Source organism: Gossypium hirsutum, chromosome A07 (assembly GCF_007990345.1).
Source record: "Gossypium hirsutum isolate 1008001.06 chromosome A07, Gossypium_hirsutum_v2.1, whole genome shotgun sequence".
Taxonomy (NCBI): domain Eukaryota; kingdom Viridiplantae; phylum Streptophyta; class Magnoliopsida; order Malvales; family Malvaceae; genus Gossypium; species Gossypium hirsutum.
Window position 1 is genome coordinate 38289187 of NC_053430.1, and position 19822 is coordinate 38309008.

The 19822-nt window shown below is 35.3% G+C and overlaps 2 non-coding genes across 2 annotated transcripts; both read right to left on the reverse strand.

The window, feature by feature from the left end:
* Positions 1-1171: 1171 nt before the first annotated feature.
* Positions 1172-1277, reverse strand: LOC121204075 (small nucleolar RNA R71). The gene has a single exon (XR_005899003.1). It is a non-coding gene; the product is annotated as a small nucleolar RNA R71 (small nucleolar RNA).
* An 11943-nt stretch (positions 1278-13220) lies between these two features.
* Positions 13221-13326, reverse strand: LOC121204250 (small nucleolar RNA R71). Its single transcript, XR_005899179.1, has one exon. It is a non-coding gene; the product is annotated as a small nucleolar RNA R71 (small nucleolar RNA).
* Between the last annotated feature and the right edge of the window lie 6496 nt (positions 13327-19822).

Sequence of the window (19822 nt, forward strand, 5' to 3'; positions counted from 1 at the left end):
GTTAGGAGATAAGCTAGTATCAACCAATCGATTAGTTAATTAGAGGCCGGGAGGTAATAATTGATTAATTGATAACTAATCCACCTTAAAACCCTAATTTGAAGTTAGTTACAAACCCTGAATCGAGTTAATCTTCTTGATTGGCTTATTGATTTATTTTGTTTGTTTATTTTTCTTTATTTATTTCTTTTAGTTATTTATTTCTTTTTTATCTATTTAATTTATTTAGTTTATAATAATATAAGAAATAATTACTACTATTTAGACTTGTTATTGTAAAATCATTTTCATTATTTATTTCATCCCCTCTTGGGTACGATCCTTGGAATACTTCCAAGGTATTTCGTTGTACTAAACTGTATTAAAATTTGACCCGTGCACTTGCGAACACCGCCATTCTTAACTTTTTTATTTTTGGTGTATTATTTAAATATAAATGATAGCACTTTTATAGAAGGTCAAGTTGTTGGCATCGTTGCCAGGGAGGTTTTGGCAATAAATTTTGAAAATAATTTTTTTACAATTAATAAGATAAGTAGAAACATTAGGACCTATAGATATGATTTTTAATTTTTCTTTATTTATTTTTATTTTTTTACTTTTATTTTCTTTTTAGATCGTTAATGACTCGAAGATCCAGCACTCCAATCGAACCATAACCAAATTTGGAGCAACTACTTAGGCGTAATCGTCCTGAAATGATTAACAATCCACCTGCAGTTATAAATTTACCCCAAAAAATATATATTCTTCAAAGAACCAAAAGAACAACAAAGAAATATTTGGGAATAAGTCTCAATGGAACAAAGGACGTTGCGCGAGTACGCCCTACCTACCTTAGATGAGGTGCGAAGAAGCATTGAGTAGCTGGCGATTAAGGCCAATAATTTTGAGATAAAGACGGCCGCAATCGAGATGATCCAAAACACACTACAGTTCAAAGAAGACATGGTTGAATACTCAAATTAGCACTTGAAGCGGTTCCTTCAACTATGTGACACTTTCAAATACAACGGGTATCCGATAATGCCGTACGTCTTCAGTTATTCCCATTTTATCTGGGCGAGAATCTGGCCGGTTAGTTAGACTAGTTAGAACCGAGTTCCATCAACCTAGAATGATCTAGCGGAAAGTTTTCTTTATAATTTTTTCCTGATTAGTCGAACCATTCAATTTAGGTAAGAAATCGCAAATTTTAAACAATTTGAAGGTTAATATCTATATGAGGCATGGGAGCGTTTTAAGAGAATGTTAAGAAAATGCCAACATCACAGACTATAAGCGTGGCATCAAATACAAATATTTTATAATGGTGTTGACAGACACATTAAATTGAGCCTAGACGGAGCATCCGATGAATCTCTCATGTTCCATCCATACGATAGAACTTATAAAATCATTGATGGTACGGTCATGAATTTGTATAAGTGGCCTGATGAGAGATTGATGTACCAACCAAAGCCACCAATAGTAAAAGCTGTAAAGTAAAAGATCAATGATGTTCGATTCTAAGAAATTCTCAAAAAACTTAATATTTTAGGGATATTCGTCAAGCAGACAAGAGAGGAGCCACACTACAAAAACCAACCTGAAAGAAGCAAGCTATGTAAATAATAAGGACCGTGGTCTCTATTCAAATACCTACAATCTCGGTTGGAGGGATCATCCGAACCTCAAGTAGGGGGTAACCAAGGAGGCTCGAATAAATCTCAAATTCAACAAAACCTTCTTTATTAGTCTCCACCAGTGCAACAACGTACCGTTGGTAATAACCATGTTGCATGTCATCAAAGATTCAATTGAATAGAAGGAGAGATACAAATCATGAAGACAGCCATTTGAAAAGTCCAAGCTACAAGTAGACAACTCGAGTCTCAGATGGATAAGCTCTGTGAGATAATGGACCAGCTCATGACAATGTTGTAAAAACAAAATGGCCAAAGTCTCCCTAGTAACATGGAGAACAACCCTCAGCTGGGAAAGAACACGCAAATGCAATCACATGGCGATTAGGCAAGGCACTAAAGCCACCAAGCATGCCCATCCATGAAGGGGGAAGGTTCACGAAGAGGTCAACAAATCCACGGAAGCGGAGCGAACCACGCAAAGGGTGTGGTGCAACACACGTTGACGTGTTGCCCAAGTTCATCGAGGTTATTTTCGTCAACACAATTAAACTTAACCTAGGATGTGCCGAAGACCTAATTCAGACTGCCGACACCTCTATAAATACGACATTAGGGGTTGAATGTAACTAAGTCATCGTAGACACCTTCAAAAACCCTCGTAGTTTAGAAGTAGTTTTAGTTTATTTTCTTTTCTTTTCTGCTTTTCAATACTTTCTTGTTTTCCTCTTGAAATCAGTTTTGATTTAAGATTTTATTTATTTAATTCAAGTATTTCAATTTACGTTATTTTGCATTCATTTTATTTCTTCATTCCAATAAAGAGATTTACTACTCAATTCCTCATTCAATTTTACATCCACGATTATTACTTTTCTTCTCCAAATCGATTGTGTTCTTTACATGATTTATTCAATCGAAAGAGAGATCATAAATAACATGAGTGGCTAAATCACTTAGGGGAGATTAACGAGTGGATGGGGATGTAATTAACAAAGGATTTAGGGTTTCTTGAGATAGTTGGTATAAATTATATGTTCTTAATCTGTTAGGCTTGACAACCCTAATAAGTTATCAAAGGTGAGACGAGGTCTGGAGATAAGTCGAATCGAGTAAATCGTAATCTATCCTAGTTGAGAAAGTGAGGTAGGGAGATAAGCAAGTATCAACCAATTGATTAGTTAATTAGAGGCCGGGAGGTAATAATTGATTAATTGATGACTAATTCGCCCTAAAACCCTAATCTAAAGTTAGTTACAACCATGAAGCAAGTTAATCTTGCTAATTGGTTTATTGATTTATTTTCTTTATTTATTTCTTTTTATCTATTAATTTATTTTAAGATTTATCATAATATAATAACTAATTACTGCTACTTAGAATTTTTATTGTAAAATCGTTGTCATTATTTATTCCATCCTTCATTGGGTATGAACCTTTGAATACTTCAAAGGTATTTCTTTGTACTGAATTATATTACAATTTAACCTGTTCACTTGCGAACAGTGTCATTCTTAACGTTTATATTCTTGGTGTATTATTTAAGTATAAACAATAGCACGTTTATAGGCAGTTACAGTTTGAGGGCATATTGTAACAGTTAGTTTTAGTGGTGTCAGAAACAGTGGCTTTGAGACCATAATTTTGACAAGTAAATTATTGATTTAATATTTATTTAATGTCTATGGGATTATATTAAGGTCGTATTAAAATTTTGTTAAGAAATTTTGATGTTTAAATGGTTAATTAGGTGAAAAGGATTGAATCGTAAAAGGTGTAAAAGTTGATTTCTATTAATTAAAAGGGCTAAATGGCTATGGAAATGATAGTTAATGGACTTGAATGGTAAATATACCATTTAATGTGTTAGTGGATGTGCATGGACATGGTTTTACTGAAATTCTGATAGTTTTTAAAGGTTAAAGTAGTAAATTGATAAATAACAGAAAAATTAAGTAAATAAAATACAAAACAAAGATGGAATCATCTTCATTTTTTTTCAAAGCCTAAAATAGGCATTGGAGAAGAAGTAATATTCAGTCAATACTAAAATAGGCATTGCAGAAGAAGTAATATTCAGTCAATCTTCCTTGATGCATGTAAGTGAGTTCAAGCCCCATTTTTAATGATTTTTATGTTTTTAGTTCATTTTAGCTTAATCTAACTAGCCTGGGGGTTAATTTGCAAAATTGTTAGAGGTTGAGGGACTTAACATGGATTTTTTTAATGTGTTTTGATGTTATTTGATAGATTATTAATCGTTGTTGTAAAATAAACATGTTTTATTAAGTGATTTTTGATGATTTTTGGAAATAGGGATCAATTTGTTAAAAGTGTAAATTCATGGGTTTTATTGTGAACTGTTGATAATAATGGGTTGTTCCAAGGTCCCTTGTATCTTTGGTTGATATGGGTATAGGTTAAAATGGTTAGATTTCAAGTTATGAGTTTAGGGACTAAATTATGAAAAGTTAAAATGTTAGGGGCAAATTTGTAATTTTTCATTAATATGGATTATTGATTAAATTGAATACTAGAAGTACTTAATTGATTGAATTATCTATTTAGATCAAGATAAACAACATTCGAACTTAAATCAAGGAAAAGCTAAATCTTAGGATTAGTTCGACTATATTACTACGCCCTAATTATTGATGTCAGTTCGTATGAACTGCAATTGTTTTAATGTAACAGCCCATTTTTAGGGTTAATCGAAATAGTGGTTTCGGGGCCACTAAATCCGACGAGTAGATTTGTAAATATTATATTTAATATTTACAAGTTAATTGTGATTTTAAAAATGTTTTTGATATTGTGATTTTCATTTTATAAGCGATTTATTAAGTTCAAGTGGTATGACCTTAAGGTCAAGTGGGTTTAGAAAATGAGGTATCGGAACCTCGTTTCTATAAACCGAGTCATAAATATTTTATAAATATTTACGGAGTGGCAATAAGATGGTATTAAAGTTTCGTTGAAAAATTTTATCATTTCGATAGTAAATTAAGCAAAAAGGACTAAATCGCGTAAAGTTTAAAACTTGTGTGCTATTAATTAAGGTGTCTAATAGCTATGGTTTATTAAAGTGAAAGTCTTTATAAGAATATTAGACCATTTTTGTGTTAATGGATGATAGTGGAAGGGTAGTTGGAGTAGTTTTAAATGTTTTTGAAGGTTAATATTGTAAAATAGCTAATAAGTGTTTAATAAATAAAACAAAATAAAAATTTGGCTTCATTCTCATCATCTATTGCCAAAAGTTAAAAGAAAAAGAAGCCATTGAAGCTTCAAAGTATTCGACCATTGCATGTTAAATTGGTAAGTCCATTTTGACTTGGTTTTTAGTGATTTTTATGTTTTTGAGATCGTTGCTTCGTAATCTAGCTAGCCCGTACCTCTAATTTTAAAATTGTTAAAGTATTTGGATGATGCCATTATTGAATGTTTGAGTATCTTGATGTTTAATGATAAAAAGAAATCTTTGATGTTAGATTAATAAGTTTTGTTAAGTGAATTTTGGTAAAAATGTCAATTTTGGATTAAATTGTAAAATATAGAAATTTAGTGGTTAAAATGTGAAATTGTGAAATATATGGGTTGTGTGAGTGTCTTTGAAGGTGTTTGATGTTTTTGGTATTAAATGTGATGATAGATGAGTTGAGCTTGATGAATAAGGATAGTTGTTGTTAGATAGATAGATGGTAATCGGCTATTAGAGTATAATGCAAGAATTGTACATGGTAGTTTAAAATAAGGCTTGAATGGGAGATATAATTGCCGAATGATCAAATAGTTAATGAATTGAATAAGTGTTTAAAATGTTATTCGGGTATTGGTGTTATGTGCTAGCATGATATGTATATGTGATTTAGGTGAAAAATGTTTAAATGATAATTCTGTTTGAATAATTACCGAATGACATTTTGGTGAATGAAATGAGTGATTGTTTGCAAAGTGAGATTATTGAAAGTTGAATTAGATGATTTATAGTAATCGGCTAATGTGTTATTGTGGATATAGATGCCGAATGTGGACTTAAGAAATTAATTGGAAAATTTGTTGTTTATTTAGGTGATAGAAAGTATGAAATGGTCTTATGTGATACGTATATATAAGTAGATGGAAATGAAGTGTCGTATATTTTTGTGTATGGGATTAATTGCACTTTGATTATAATGTGCATGATTATTACTATGTTTAATATGTGTGAAAGCCGAATGTACTCATAATACAATGCTTGATTAGTTGATTAACAATAAGTTAAATTTGTTTAATCTAAGCTCAAGAGCATAAGGAGCCAATTTTGGATAAAGGGAAAGTGAAACTAGTCGATTAGTCAATCCGTAGTTATTCGATTAAATCCAAGGTAAGTTCTTAAGTGTTTGTGTTTGATCATGTTATCTGCTTAAGAGTTGAATAATCATAATTAAGAAGATGTTTGACTGTGTATATATATATACATATGTTCTTTGTGTTGAATGAATATTAAATTAAAGTTATGAGCCGTATGTGACTAGCATATCTAGTCGACTTTGATATTATTAAATGATGTACTAAGATATGTGTTCCAATGTGGAAATTAAACCCTATGTGGTTGAAAGGATGAAAATCTTTGTTCATAGATATGTATTTCAGTTATACGTAATTGAAGTATAAGTTATGAAAGTATGAAAGAACAGGTGAATTGTTTATCGAAATGTGATATTCGGGCCTCGACCTAGCAAGCTTTAAGCTGGTGAATAATATTATCGAGCTTCGGGCCTAGCAAGCTATAATGCTGGTGAGATAATATCGGGCTTCGGGCCTAGCAGGCTATATTGCCGGTGAAATGATATCGGGCTTCAAGCCTAGTAGGTGAAATGCCGGTGAATGAGTTCAGACTTAAAGTCTAGTAGGCTTCGTGCCGGTGATGAATTCGGGTTTAAAACCTAGCAGGCTAAATGCCGGTGATTTGATAAAAGTCTAAGACTATGGGACCTTCAGTTAAATCGGCAATTGAATTCGTTCAATACATTAAGTTGGCCAGGTATGTGATATATACTTATGCATGTTAGATAGATTGGAATTGAATCATGAATGTGAAATGAGAAGCATAGGTGAAGATGTCATATGTGTATGTGTGTATTCGGTCATGGGGAAAGGTTATATGAATTATGTGAAATACCATTTAGATATGAATGACGAAAGTAACTGTGGTTATGAAATGGTACAATGGTTGAATTCGGTTGAATTAAAGTTGACACTGAAGTATTTAAATGCCTATGTCATATATGTGAGTAAGGGTAAAACCATCGTAAATTATCGATAAGGGTGGGCTATGTGCGGAACCATCTTATAATTGCTAATTTGAACGGTTGTGTGCGAATCATTGAGCATAATGTATTGTATTGAGATTATGCTTAAGTGAAATTATAGATATGTGATGAAATTGATTGGTGATATACATGTTTAAATAATGTGAATGCAAAGAATGTGTGAAAGAGTAAATTTGTAATAAATCTGCTTGGGACAGCAGCAGTAATGTGATTTTGGAAAATCACCATAAATTGTGGGAGTTGAGTTAGAAGCTGAATAAATTATGTAATTAAATCTTAATGAGTCTAGTTTCTTATAAAAGAAACCGTGTAAGCAAAAGAATTTCTGATAATGTGAAATTTGAAGTGGCAGGGGACAGAGTCAAATGACTTTGGGGTCCCCTATTCTGTTTTTAGAAAATCATTATAATTTGTACAAAAATGGTTATAAGATAAAATTTATATTCTTAGACTCCTTAACGAGTCTAGTTTCAAATGAAATCAACGAGAACATATTTTGAATTCTGTACAATGAGAATTTTGATTCGTAGTGAAGAGTGGTCAGATTAGTCAAACAGTGAAATAGGGGAAACTTTAAGAAAAATTTGGTATTGATTGGCCAAACCAAAAATTCTGAAAATTTTATGGATGGAAGATATATGAGTCTATTTTTAGGAAAAATTAACATCAATTGATTTGGAGTTTTGTAGCAACATTTATAAATAATTTAGTGATTGTTTCTCAGGAAGACAACTTGTAGTGAATTTGTGATTATGTTGTAAACATTGATAAAACTTGTTAATGAGTTGCTTTTTGTTTTCTTATGAACTTACTAAGTGTAAAGCTTACTCCCCTTTTCTTTCCCATATACCCTAGGGTTGCCAGGTTAGTTCGGGTTCGAGGCCGTCAAAGATATCATCACATTATCGAGTCTACGCTATCGGCGTAAGTAAATCTTGGTATTTCGAGTCTATGGCATGTATAGGGTTGTAAAGTTGAGTATGTAATATTATGATTAGGCCAAAGACTTTGGCTTGTTATTAAGGTAGTTTGATTATTCATATGCTTGTGTGTTATTATCTCCTGTGATGTGATTTAGAGCATGTATATTTAGAATTTGATTTGTGATTTATTGTTGAGTAAGTAAATGATACAAGACTAAGATATTGGTAAATATTTAATAATGCCTCATGAATGTTTTGGGGCCTTGTAAGCCCGATTATAGGATAATATACGCGTGTACGAAAAGTTTAAAATTGATCAAAATTTTTTTTACGGCCTGATTTTATATAAATGGTTGAATTTAAATCTGGTAGCACCTCGAACCCTGTTCCAGTGAGGGATAGGGGTGAAGGGTGTTACATTTAATGTTAGCTAAATTTGAATATTTTTTTATGTTGTTGTGATATAAATTAATTGGATTATAAATGTATTAATGATATGATGAATTGACAGATAACGAGTCCCGGTTGAACCTTAAGAATTCTTAGGATACAAATGAAATTTCATTAGGGATTTCATGTTTCGGGTGCTAGTCTTGAATGTCCTACCGATGGCTGAGGTCCTGCATTTGTTGCGGATTCTCCATAGCTCGTGTGAACAACATTGTGTAGGTTACTTTCTAACCCACAGCTTGTGTGAATAGGCCCATTTCACAGCTCGTGTGAGCAATGATGTAAAGGAAATGTTACGGTTATATGCAAAGGCACACTATGTGTGAGCTTTCCTGAGTATCCAATGTAATTCAAGATGGTTCAACGGGTAAAAAAAATTAAATGAAATAGTAAGTAAGAAAATGGAATGAATCATGATTTCATGAAGTTCTTCATGAGTTAAATGATATGTTTACATATGGAAAACTACTTATCTTATGGTTGAATTCATTTATATCGTGGAAAGTATACTAGCTTGTGAGTTGGTGATGTTGTATAGGCTTATACTAAGCTTATGGTATTGGTAATGACTTATTCTTATTCTATGAATTGTATGAATGAAATGGTCAATTATGTTTAAAGTTTATACGAGCTTACTAAGCACTCGTTGCTTACATAGTTATTTTCCTTTATTTTATAGATTATCGAAAGCTCGACCGGTTGGAAGCTCGTCAGAGACCTATCACACTATCCTGCAATCTTTTCGGTAGTTTTTGTATATTTTGACCAAGGTTAATAATAACATGTATAAAATCTATGTATTGTATCTTTTGGTATGTTTAAGCTTTTAAGGTTACGTTGGTTTGGTGCATTTCAATGATTTACCAAGATATGTCATATTGGTCACTTTCATGTACTTGTCTATAAGGCTCCCTTTTTTGTATTTTTATGATGGCTTGAAAATGGTCAATTGAGATGTGTTTTGGTACATATTTGAACTAGGTATTTATGCATAAAATGGGGCAATGTTAACTTCTTTTGGTAAATGATGTTTTAATGTAATTGTGGTGCCTTTAAGCGGCATATTGGTCAGGTGATTTAGGTTGTTTTGAAATTGTATGTTTATGTGTGCTTGGATAAGGTTTAAACCCTTTGAATGTGTGCCCAAATGGAATGGTTTGTTATACGTGAATTGACTTCGAAATGGCTTGATTTTATGTAAGTTTTTAGGTTCACATAGCCTGGGACACGAGCTATCACACGGCTGTGTGACACACACGGTCTGGCAACACGACCGTGAGACACACATAGCCTAATGACACAGCCGTGTGACACATATGGCTTGATGACTCTGCCGTGTGTCATTTGAAATTTCTTAAGGTTCCAAGTCAAAGAGTTACACGGCCTGGCACATAGGCGTGTATGGCATCTAAGTGAGTTACATCGGTGAGGACATATGCTAGGACATGGCTATCTGTCCCTTGTTCGAAAGTTACACAGTCTAGGGCTATGTCACAAGGCCTGACCACACGGCCGTGTGACCCCTGTTTTCCAAATTTTTCAACTTTTTCTTTAAACTTCTAATTTGTTTCAAATTAGTCCGAAATTACTTGTATGATATTTCTAGGGCCTCGAAGGCTCAATTTAGGGGTGAAATGTGTGTGATTGAATGATTTATGATATTTTTAAATTATTGAATGATATGATGTTTAAATGTTTTCAATTGTATGGTAATACTCTGTAACCCTAATCCGGTGATGGAGACAGGTTAGGGTGTTACATGTATTTACTAAACCGTAGAAATTCACACTCATCATCAACCACTGTCATCTCTCCTTGTTTCAACAATAAGAATTCTAATTTTCGATCCTCCAAATACAGCTTACAGCATACTTTTTTTGAAATTCTGACTAGAAGAAATCCCAATCAATTTGATCAAAAATATGTGTCAGGTAACAGTCTGCCACCACGTTTATTTTTCTCCTTGAACGAGAGAAATGGCACAAGTAACACATTCATGAGAATTGCATCCTAGCTATCGTAGTACTTAATTTGTCGATTCCAAACAAGTTTCATCTTTCAAAGGATCAACCTTTTTTACTCCCACAAATTCTGTGGCATCGTATTTTTGTACTTCTTTTATGAAGGCTCTATGGACCATAGGTACTAGTACAATCAAAGGAGTAGCTCCTACCACTTGTTGCAAAGCTTCATCTATAACTCGGAGTAAATTTTCATCACCCTGACCCTCGGGTTTATTTCCAGCTACCCTAGGTTGTCGAGCACCAGCTGAATCTACACTAGGTGCCTCTAAATTGATCTTGTACTCACTTTCAGTGGAATGACTGTTGCTATAAGTATCATTATCAACAATGTTTCTAGATTCGCCAAACATCTTTAGCTATGAAACAAATAAATTTTATAATCAGACTCGACTCAATAATGGCATGTACGTCTAAACTCAATTCTAAGCTCGATTTAGTCTGAGAATCAACTAAGCCTATAGCTTTAATAGCGCTAAATGTAACACCCCGATACTCAACCTAATCATCGGATCCAAGTAATAGAATGTCATATTCATTTCTGGAGCAACTACCATCTAAAATAGATACTATATTTAAATCATCTTAACACTCAAACATCTCATAATACAGTCATTATATGCTAAGCAAACACTTCCGAGCCTCAGTTGAACTTATGAAAACTCAATTACTAATCTAAACATGAAATAGGACTAAATTTAAAAGTTTTTAAGGATTCAGATCAGGTATTGATACCCGTACCAATACTATTTTTAGATTTGATGTTCAGAAAAGTCAATTTAAATTGAAAAGTAATGATACTAAGCCTACAGTACCGATACTTACCTCTAAGTACCGTTATAAGTCGTAATTTATACATATTTTTATCCCATGATTAGTACATTTTTGGATGAATTATCATTAGATTTGTGGAATTTGATGCTCCTAATCCTTTGATTTAATGTTTTATACTTAGGTGAGCGTAGGAGAGTAAAAAGAGCGAGAAACGGGCCAAAAACGGAGAAAATGGGTCAACGTGGGAAATCAACACGGGCTGGACTTCCTTACACGGGTAGACCACACGCCCGTGTCTATTTAGCAGACTTTAACACGGCCTAAACCACCCCATACGGGCGTGGCACATGGTCGTGTCCCTGTCGAGCCCAAGTCTAGTTCTACTCGAAAAAGGCCATTTTTAAGGGTTTGGAAGCATCCCAAAGCCTATAAAAACACCCGATGAGGCACCTAGAGGAACACACGGAGTAGGAGGCAAGGAATTACTCTAAGAAAGCTAATTAATCCATCTCAGAAGTCGGATTCTCCTTCAAGATTGAAGGTCTCCTTTCAATATCCTTTAGGGGTTTTTGGGTTTTCTTTATATTTTGTTATCATTATTCTTCTGAGATGTTTTCTTTTACACATATGAACTAAATCCCCTCAATACCTAAGGGGAGTGAAACCTAAGATGGATCTTGTTATTATTTTCTGAATTATATGATAAATACTTGATTTGTTCGTAATTTGTGTTCTTAATTCTTGCTTTAATATTCCAGGATATTGATTCAAGTATTGATGTGCTTATTCAGAGGAACAAAAGTCTCTGTCTAAGAGTAGATCTAACATAATTAAGCAGAGTTGATTACACCCCTAGACATAGGGCAACATAAATCTGCCGGATTAGGGTCAAACCTAATAAAGGAATCCATAGATCGAGTTAATGCAACACTAGGGGTTTTAATTAGAAAGAGATTTCAATTAATCAACCTAGGGTTAGACGTTGTTAGTCTCGAGAGAGATAATAATATAAATTAGGGATTTCTATGGATCGAGTCAAGTGAATAAATCGTCTAATTCAAAGTCAAATAACAAGTGAAGTCTAGGTGGATTTTCCCTTGGCTATTGTCCAAATCAATCAGTTTTCCCAAAAGTATTTCCCCATTTCACTTCCTGTGCATTCTTAGTTTAGTTAATTAGTTTAGATAAAGGAAATCCCCTAATTTTTAGGTAGATAATAAAAAGAATGTTAATACTAGTACTTTTAGTTCCTGTGGGTTTGACATTCTGGTCTTGCTATAAGCTATACTACTGTTCGATAGGTGCGTTTGCCTTTATCGTGATAATAGTTAGTTTTCAAGTACGATCAATCATAAATATAAAACTTATCACGCAGACCAAGTTTTTGGCACCGTTGCCGGGGAACTAAGATATTAGGAACGCTTAATTTTTATTACTTTAGCCATTTATTTTATTGCAAGTTAAATTTTATTTTAATTTTTTTATATTACTAAATTTCTTTTATTTGCTTCTGGCAGGTTTTTATAGTTTATGACTAGAAGAAATTCGTCAGGACCTCTATTTTTTGATAGCGAGATCAAAAGCATAGCTCGAAGAAACCGAAAAGAAATAAGGCGAAGCCTACGATACATAGAGGAAGGGCAAGAGGACGATAGTCAAACTACAACCGAGAGGATGGCTAAAAATCAGAATTATCAGCTACCTCCTGTGGTTGCCGCAGATCCAATAAATCAGAATCCTGCTCCTCGTACTATGTATGATTATGCTAAACCTAATTTAATAGGAACTGAATCGAGTATAGTTAGACCTGCTGTTGCTGTAAATAATTTTGAACTAAAACCTAACACGATTTAAATGATACAACAGTTTGTTCAGTTTGATGGTTTGCAGGGCGAGGATCCAAACACTCATTTGGAAAATTTTCTGGAGTTCTGCAACACTTTTAAGATCAATGGCATTTTTGACGATGCCATACGCCTTCGGTTGTTTCCATTCTCATTGAGGAACAAATATAAACAATGGTTGAACTCGTTACCACGAGGGTCAATCACAACTTGGGAACAAATGACAGAAAAAATTTTACTAAAATATTTTCCACCGGCTAAAATGGCTAAATTGAGAAATATATCTCTTCTTTTGTGCAGATGGATCTAGAAACTCTTTATGATGCATGGGAGAGATACAATGACCTATTGAGAAGGTGCCCTCATAATGGGTTACCCTTATTGTTGTAGGTTCAGACGTTTTACAACGGTGTGAACCAACAAGGCAACTTATCGATGCAGCTGCCGGTGGAACATTAAACAACAAAACATTTGAAGAGGCTTACGAATTTATTGAAGAGATGTCACTGAATAACTATCAGTGGCAAGTCATGAGAACAAAACCGACAAAGGCAACTAGTGTTTTCAACCTCGACACGGTCACTATACTATCAAACCAGGTAGAACTTTTAAATAAAAAGATTAATGGTTTATATGGTTCTACTCAGGTACATCCAGTGATGAGGTGTGATTCAAATGGAGGAATGCAGAACCCAGATTATCCACCCTTCAACCCTGGCAACGAGGAGGAACAAGTCCAATATATGGGTAATAATAATTCTAGACCTCAAAATAACCCATACAGTAACACTTATAATGCAGGTTGGAGGAACCATCCCAGCATCTCGTGGGGTGGCCAAGGAAATTAAAGGCCACAACATTCCCCAGGTTTTTAACAACCATCTTACCAGCAGGAAAAGAAGTCGACCCTTGAGGAGATGCTAACGAAATTCATCTCGGTGTCAGAAACTCGTTTTTAGAATTTTGAAACAACACTTAAGAATCAACAAGTGTTGATCCAAAGGCTCGAAACTCAGATAGGCCAGCTTGCTAAATTGATTTCTGACCGACTACAAGGTAGTTTGCCAAGTAATACTGAAACTAACCCAAGGGAGTAGCTTAATGCAATTACCGTTCGAGATGAGGAAGGGTTAGTTGACCTTAAACCAAAATCGAGGCAAGGACTTGTGGTAAGTAAAGGTAAGGATGAGGTGGACCACAGTGAACAAAAACCAGTAAGTAGAGAATATAAACCTCGTGTGCCATATCCAAGTGTGACAAGGAAAGACCACACGAACGAACAATTTGGTAAATTCCTTAAATTATTAAAGAAATTATATATTAACTTACCATTTATTGAAGCTCTTTTGCAGATGCCGAATGCAGTTAAATTTTCAAATGAGCTTTTAGCAAATAAGCGGAAGTTGGATGAGGCGTCGCATGTGGAATTGAACGCGATTTTCTCAGCCATTCTACAGAATAAGCTACCCAACAAATTGGAAGATCCAGGGAGTTTTACGATTCCTTGTTTAATTTGTAGTTTAGATGTTAACAATGCTTTGGCTGATTTAGGGGCGAGCATTAACGTCATGCCGTATAAAATGTTTAAACAACTAGGTCTTGGAAAACCCAAACAAACTAGGATGAGAATTCAGTTAGCAAATAAAACCATTAGATTTCCTAGGGGTATCATTGAAGACGTACTTTACAAAATCAATAAATTTATATTCCCAATTGATTTTGTTGTTCTAGATATGGAAGAGGATAGTAACATACCTTTGATTTTAGGACGACCCTTTTTAGTAACTTCTAGAACTATTATTGATGTTGGTACAGGTGAACTCACACTTCGTGTGGGTGATGAAACAATTACTCTTCAAGCCCGTAATTCGAGTAACACATCGAATATTGAGGGTGGTTGTATAAATCATGTTACTAATACTGATCATGTGGTGCAACCTTCTTTGTAGGAAACACGTTCGAAGAGCATAGATGAGCCATGTTTAAGTAACAACAAAGGACCCATCTATGAAGAGCAAAGGCTGCAAATCAAGGAAATAGATGAATAGAGGACACAAAAACTGAGAACACACGATAAACCAAAACCACGTCAAGATAGACTCAATGTTTTATCAAATCAACTTAAGGTTGGAGACAAAGTACTACTAGATGCAACAGACCCTCTATTGCCATTTCTGAACCCAATAGAGCAATCCTTTTTACGGTACTTAACATTTTCCCATACGGTATAGTCGAGATAACTCTTTCCAAATTCAGCACTATTAAGGTAAATATTACTTGTCTAAAACCTTATTTTGATGAGATTGATAGCAGGAATGAGGAATGTAAACTCCTCGCACCACCATGACCACGCAACAAAGAGGTAAGTCGAGCTTAGACTCTAAATAAGCGTTTCTCAGGAGGCAACCTGAGCACTAATAGTGTTGGGTTCTTTAAATTTTAGTTTTGAACATCTAAATCATTAACTGAGTTCTTGAACATAGGTTTTCCAAATCCACACGGCCAGGCACACGGGCGTGCCTTAGGCCGTGCCCATACCACAGGTAGTGACACAGCCATGCAATACGACTATGTGAAAATAGAGCAAAATTTTTCCCCAAACACGGGATTCGATACGTTGCCACGGACGTGCAACATAGCCGTGGGCAATCCCACCAAATCAACACGAGCGTGCGGCAAGTCTGTGTCTATAAGCCGTGGTAGAAATTGAGAAATTAACAAGGACGTGCGACACGCCCGTGCCCACCACTCGTGGTCAAAGCTGTCAAAATAACACGGGCGTGTGCATATATACACGGGCGTGGGAGAAGCGAACGAAGCAGGACATGGCCGTTCGACATGGCTGTGTGCACCAACATGCCCAAAGAACACGGGCGTGGGCTGAATTCTAGACGCACCCAAATTTGAAAACCACGAAACACACGGGCTAAAATAAGGGCACACGGGCGTGCCTCATGGCCGTCTGCCCCAACATCTATATAAACCCACACTATTCATCATCCCCTTCCCCAATACCCTAACCCTAGGCATAGGTCCCACCACCGCTGTCACCACCTGAGCTCCGACTATCACCCTAAAATCCACCCTTTCTCCTCCCTTTTCCTTCATACACATCAAAATCTTCCCTCTTGTCCTCCCTTCCCTACACGTTCATTCCTTCTTCTCTCTGTCTCCACACTACAAGCCCCCACCATCGCGTTGTCGCTCCTCAGGCCACCAGTCCTCCAATAATGATTTTCTCTTCTCTTTATGTTTCTTTTGATGCTTACTATCATGATGATCTTAAATTTTACCCTATTACTTACATTTGGCTATTAATTGCTTATCATATCATCCTCATTCTTAGGATCTATTTCACGTATTTTGTAACCTTTTCTTACCATTACTAGCTACTTTCATATATTTCATGTTGAATTTAGTCATGGTATTACTATGCCCTTTGCCATAAAATTTATGTAGTCAAGTTCGATTGCTTTTGGTTGAGTCTTCTTAATGTCATTAGTTTTTGGTTGAATTTGTTAGTTTATATTCATGGTTAATTCCTCGTTGAATTTGTTAGCATATGTTATCTACTCCATTCATTAAGATATAATACACGTTCTTTTTGCAGATATACCATGTCAAATACACGTGGTAAGAAAACTGTCGTCCCCGCTTCAAAAAAGTCGAAGGGACTCGGAGCCACATCAGCAAGTGCATCTGTCGAAGTGTGCCACCCCTTCCTACAGTTTCCCTTGGGAACTGAAGCGGAACATTTTTAGATACTTCATGTAAGACCCATCAGCGCAGGCCGATGTATTGATTGGACCACTCTAGAGTAGATTCAACTCGCTGACGCAGTCCGGGCTCTCTTGACTACTGACCCATAGACACTCTTCTTCGAGATCATCGAGCTGACACACCTCGAGCTCACATTAGAACTCTGTTCAACCTTCCACTTTCAAACTGTTATGATAGAGTTCGATGATCCCGGAACGATCCAGTTTCGTCTCAGCAGTTAGTTCACCAGTTGAGCGTGCCTGAGTTCGGTGTCGCATTAGGTCTCTATGCGGAGGAGTTCATGGACGACGATGACTTCGACAGTCTCCATCGTCACATTCATTATTCTCCTTCAAATTGCTGGAAGGCCCTAGTCCCTACTTCTTCCACTTATGACCCTAGCCACTCCAAGGCATCGGCTCTCGCCCCATCACTGCGATACTTACACACCATCCTAGCCCGCACCCTGACAAGCCAGCGAGAGAGTACAGACCTCGTCAACACTAGCGACGCCTATTTTTTATGGAGCATGGCACATGGGCACGTATTCGACCTTGCTTATTTTAGCGCCCTCGCTATTCGCCATCAGACAGAACGGCATAGGAAGGGAGTCCTTTCTATCGGCCCTTATGTGACTCACCTGGTGCGGTACTTCGATCTCCTCAACACGATGGCGCAAGCATCTTCCATCACCCTCATCGGTCAGATGTCCCCACAGGGAATCTCGAGTATGCTCCATATGAGGATGATCAAGCGACGACGTGGATTTGATCCTCCTCAGTACCGCCTCGTCCAGTCAGCCGAGCAGAAGGACCCAGAGGACATTATTGATGATGTCACTTTACCTCACAAAGATCCACCATCTCAGCCACCAGCTATTTTCATGTGGCTGCTTCACTCTCTAACATCTCTGAGTGCTTCACTCGATTCGAGCAGCAATGTTTTCATCGTTTTGATCACATTGATGCAACCTTACATCAGATTTGTCAGCACCTTCACATCTCAACGCCACACCCACATCGCGAACCATCTGGCGATGAAGATTTTTGAAGACTTTTTATTTTTATCTTTATTTATGTTTTTAAATTACTTTTTATTTCTCTTTAATACTACTTTTACTTCATCTTTAGGTTTTATAATTTATATTAAGCAATTTATGTTTTCGGCCATTTCTTTACGAGTAATCATGCTACTTTATATTTCCTAAAGAATTATTGATTCTATCGCAGTTATGACGAGCTCCAAAGCTCACTATTACTTAGGAATTTGCAACTCAATTGAAAAAGGTCCTCCACGACTGCCATGCCCTGCTCGACCATGACCATAGCTACCACTAGTTATAATATTCTTTTGGCGCAGCACTTGTAGACTAACAACCTCTACCACCACCGGAGTATCCTCCTCCAAATCTCACCCATGCCTTAGCCGATTACTTTCCATGAACATTTAGGAGGTTTCACTTCTCTCCCTATCTTATGATCTTACATCTATATTTTTCAGTAAATCTATTTTTGTACATTGAGGACAATGTACATCTTAAGTGTGGGGGGTTATTTATATCATTATCAGAAAAATCTCTGAATTTTGTCTTATTCTCACGTGACTCACTCATATCACTATTAGAATGAATTTTGATTTATTTATGATTTTTATTGATATATCTTGAATTAAAACATAGGCATTTATGCATTGATTGTTTAAACTTTAAGGAATTAGATAATCAAGCATGATAAGTTGATTTTTTTGAGAATTAAAAATTTTTAGGTTATTTCCCCAAGTTTAGGTATTATCTTGAAGTTGAAATTCATTGGATTAACATCAAAAAGCCATAATTTTTTGTGAGATCTTGAGCCTTTAAAGCATATATTATTTCTTTCATGCTCACTTTTATTGTTGCTATGAGTGCGTCAATATTGATTTGTTATTTTAGAACTTGCTTCAATTATGCATGTCAAGACCATACCATTGATTTGATATGTCGAGATGATAAAGGCACTTAGGTTTAATCTACTCACTCCATAAAAGTCTACCTTCATAATTAACCCTTAGTGAACCCCCTTGAGCCTAACAAGCCATTCATTGATTTACCCTCAATATTAACCCTTAACCCATTATTGTTGAAATCCCCTCAATGAATTTGATCCCTATTTTTGTCGAGATTTGATTTGAATAAATTGTTTAGCTATGTTTTATTTTTGATAGTTAGCAAAGTTCTATGTTACTTGATTTGTTATTAAAAAAAATGAAGTTGCTGCAATTGAGATTTGTCGTCTAGCATATTACGAAATTATGTAATGCTTGGTTTAAAATGATGTTAACCATGAGGAAAAGCTCAATTTTAGGATCATCTAATTAGGAATGCAATTTGTTAGCTTTAGTATTTTTCTAGTTAGGTAATTTTTCAATTCAATCTCGATTCTAACCTTCTCTTTCAGCTTGTGACCACACCCCCTAACCAAAGCCACGCTACAACCCTCTAAAGACCTTTTAATTGGTGTATTATCTCAATATATAATGGTGGAGATTTGATCTTCACTCAAGCCTATGGTAATAACTTTTCATATTAACTGTTGAGTGCTAAATTTGTTGTCCTTAAACACCTCGAGTGATTTGAGTGAATCTTTAGTGAGGATGTTAAATCCTGTAATATTTTGAATCAAAGGTGATTACTTAGATAAGGGGAGACACCTATGTTTTCGTGATAAAATGCTCAACTTGGAATGTTTGAAACTTTGATGTTCTTCTAGTTGAATTCTTAATGTATGATTACTTATGGATTATTTTGAGATATTGTTCATAGGAATTACTTGTATGATATTTCTAGGGCCTCGAAAGCTCGATTTAGGGGTGAAATGTATATGATTGAATGATTTATGATATTTTTAAATTATTAAATGATATGATGTTTAAATATTTTCAATTGTACGGTAATACTTTGTACTCTAATCCAGCGATGAAGACAGGTTAAGGGTGTTACATGTATTTACTAAGCCGTAGAAATTCATGCTCATCATCAACCACTGTCATCTCTCCTTGTTTCAACAAAAATAATTCCAATTTTCGATCCTCCAAATACAACTTACAGCATACTTTTTTTGAAATTTTGACTAG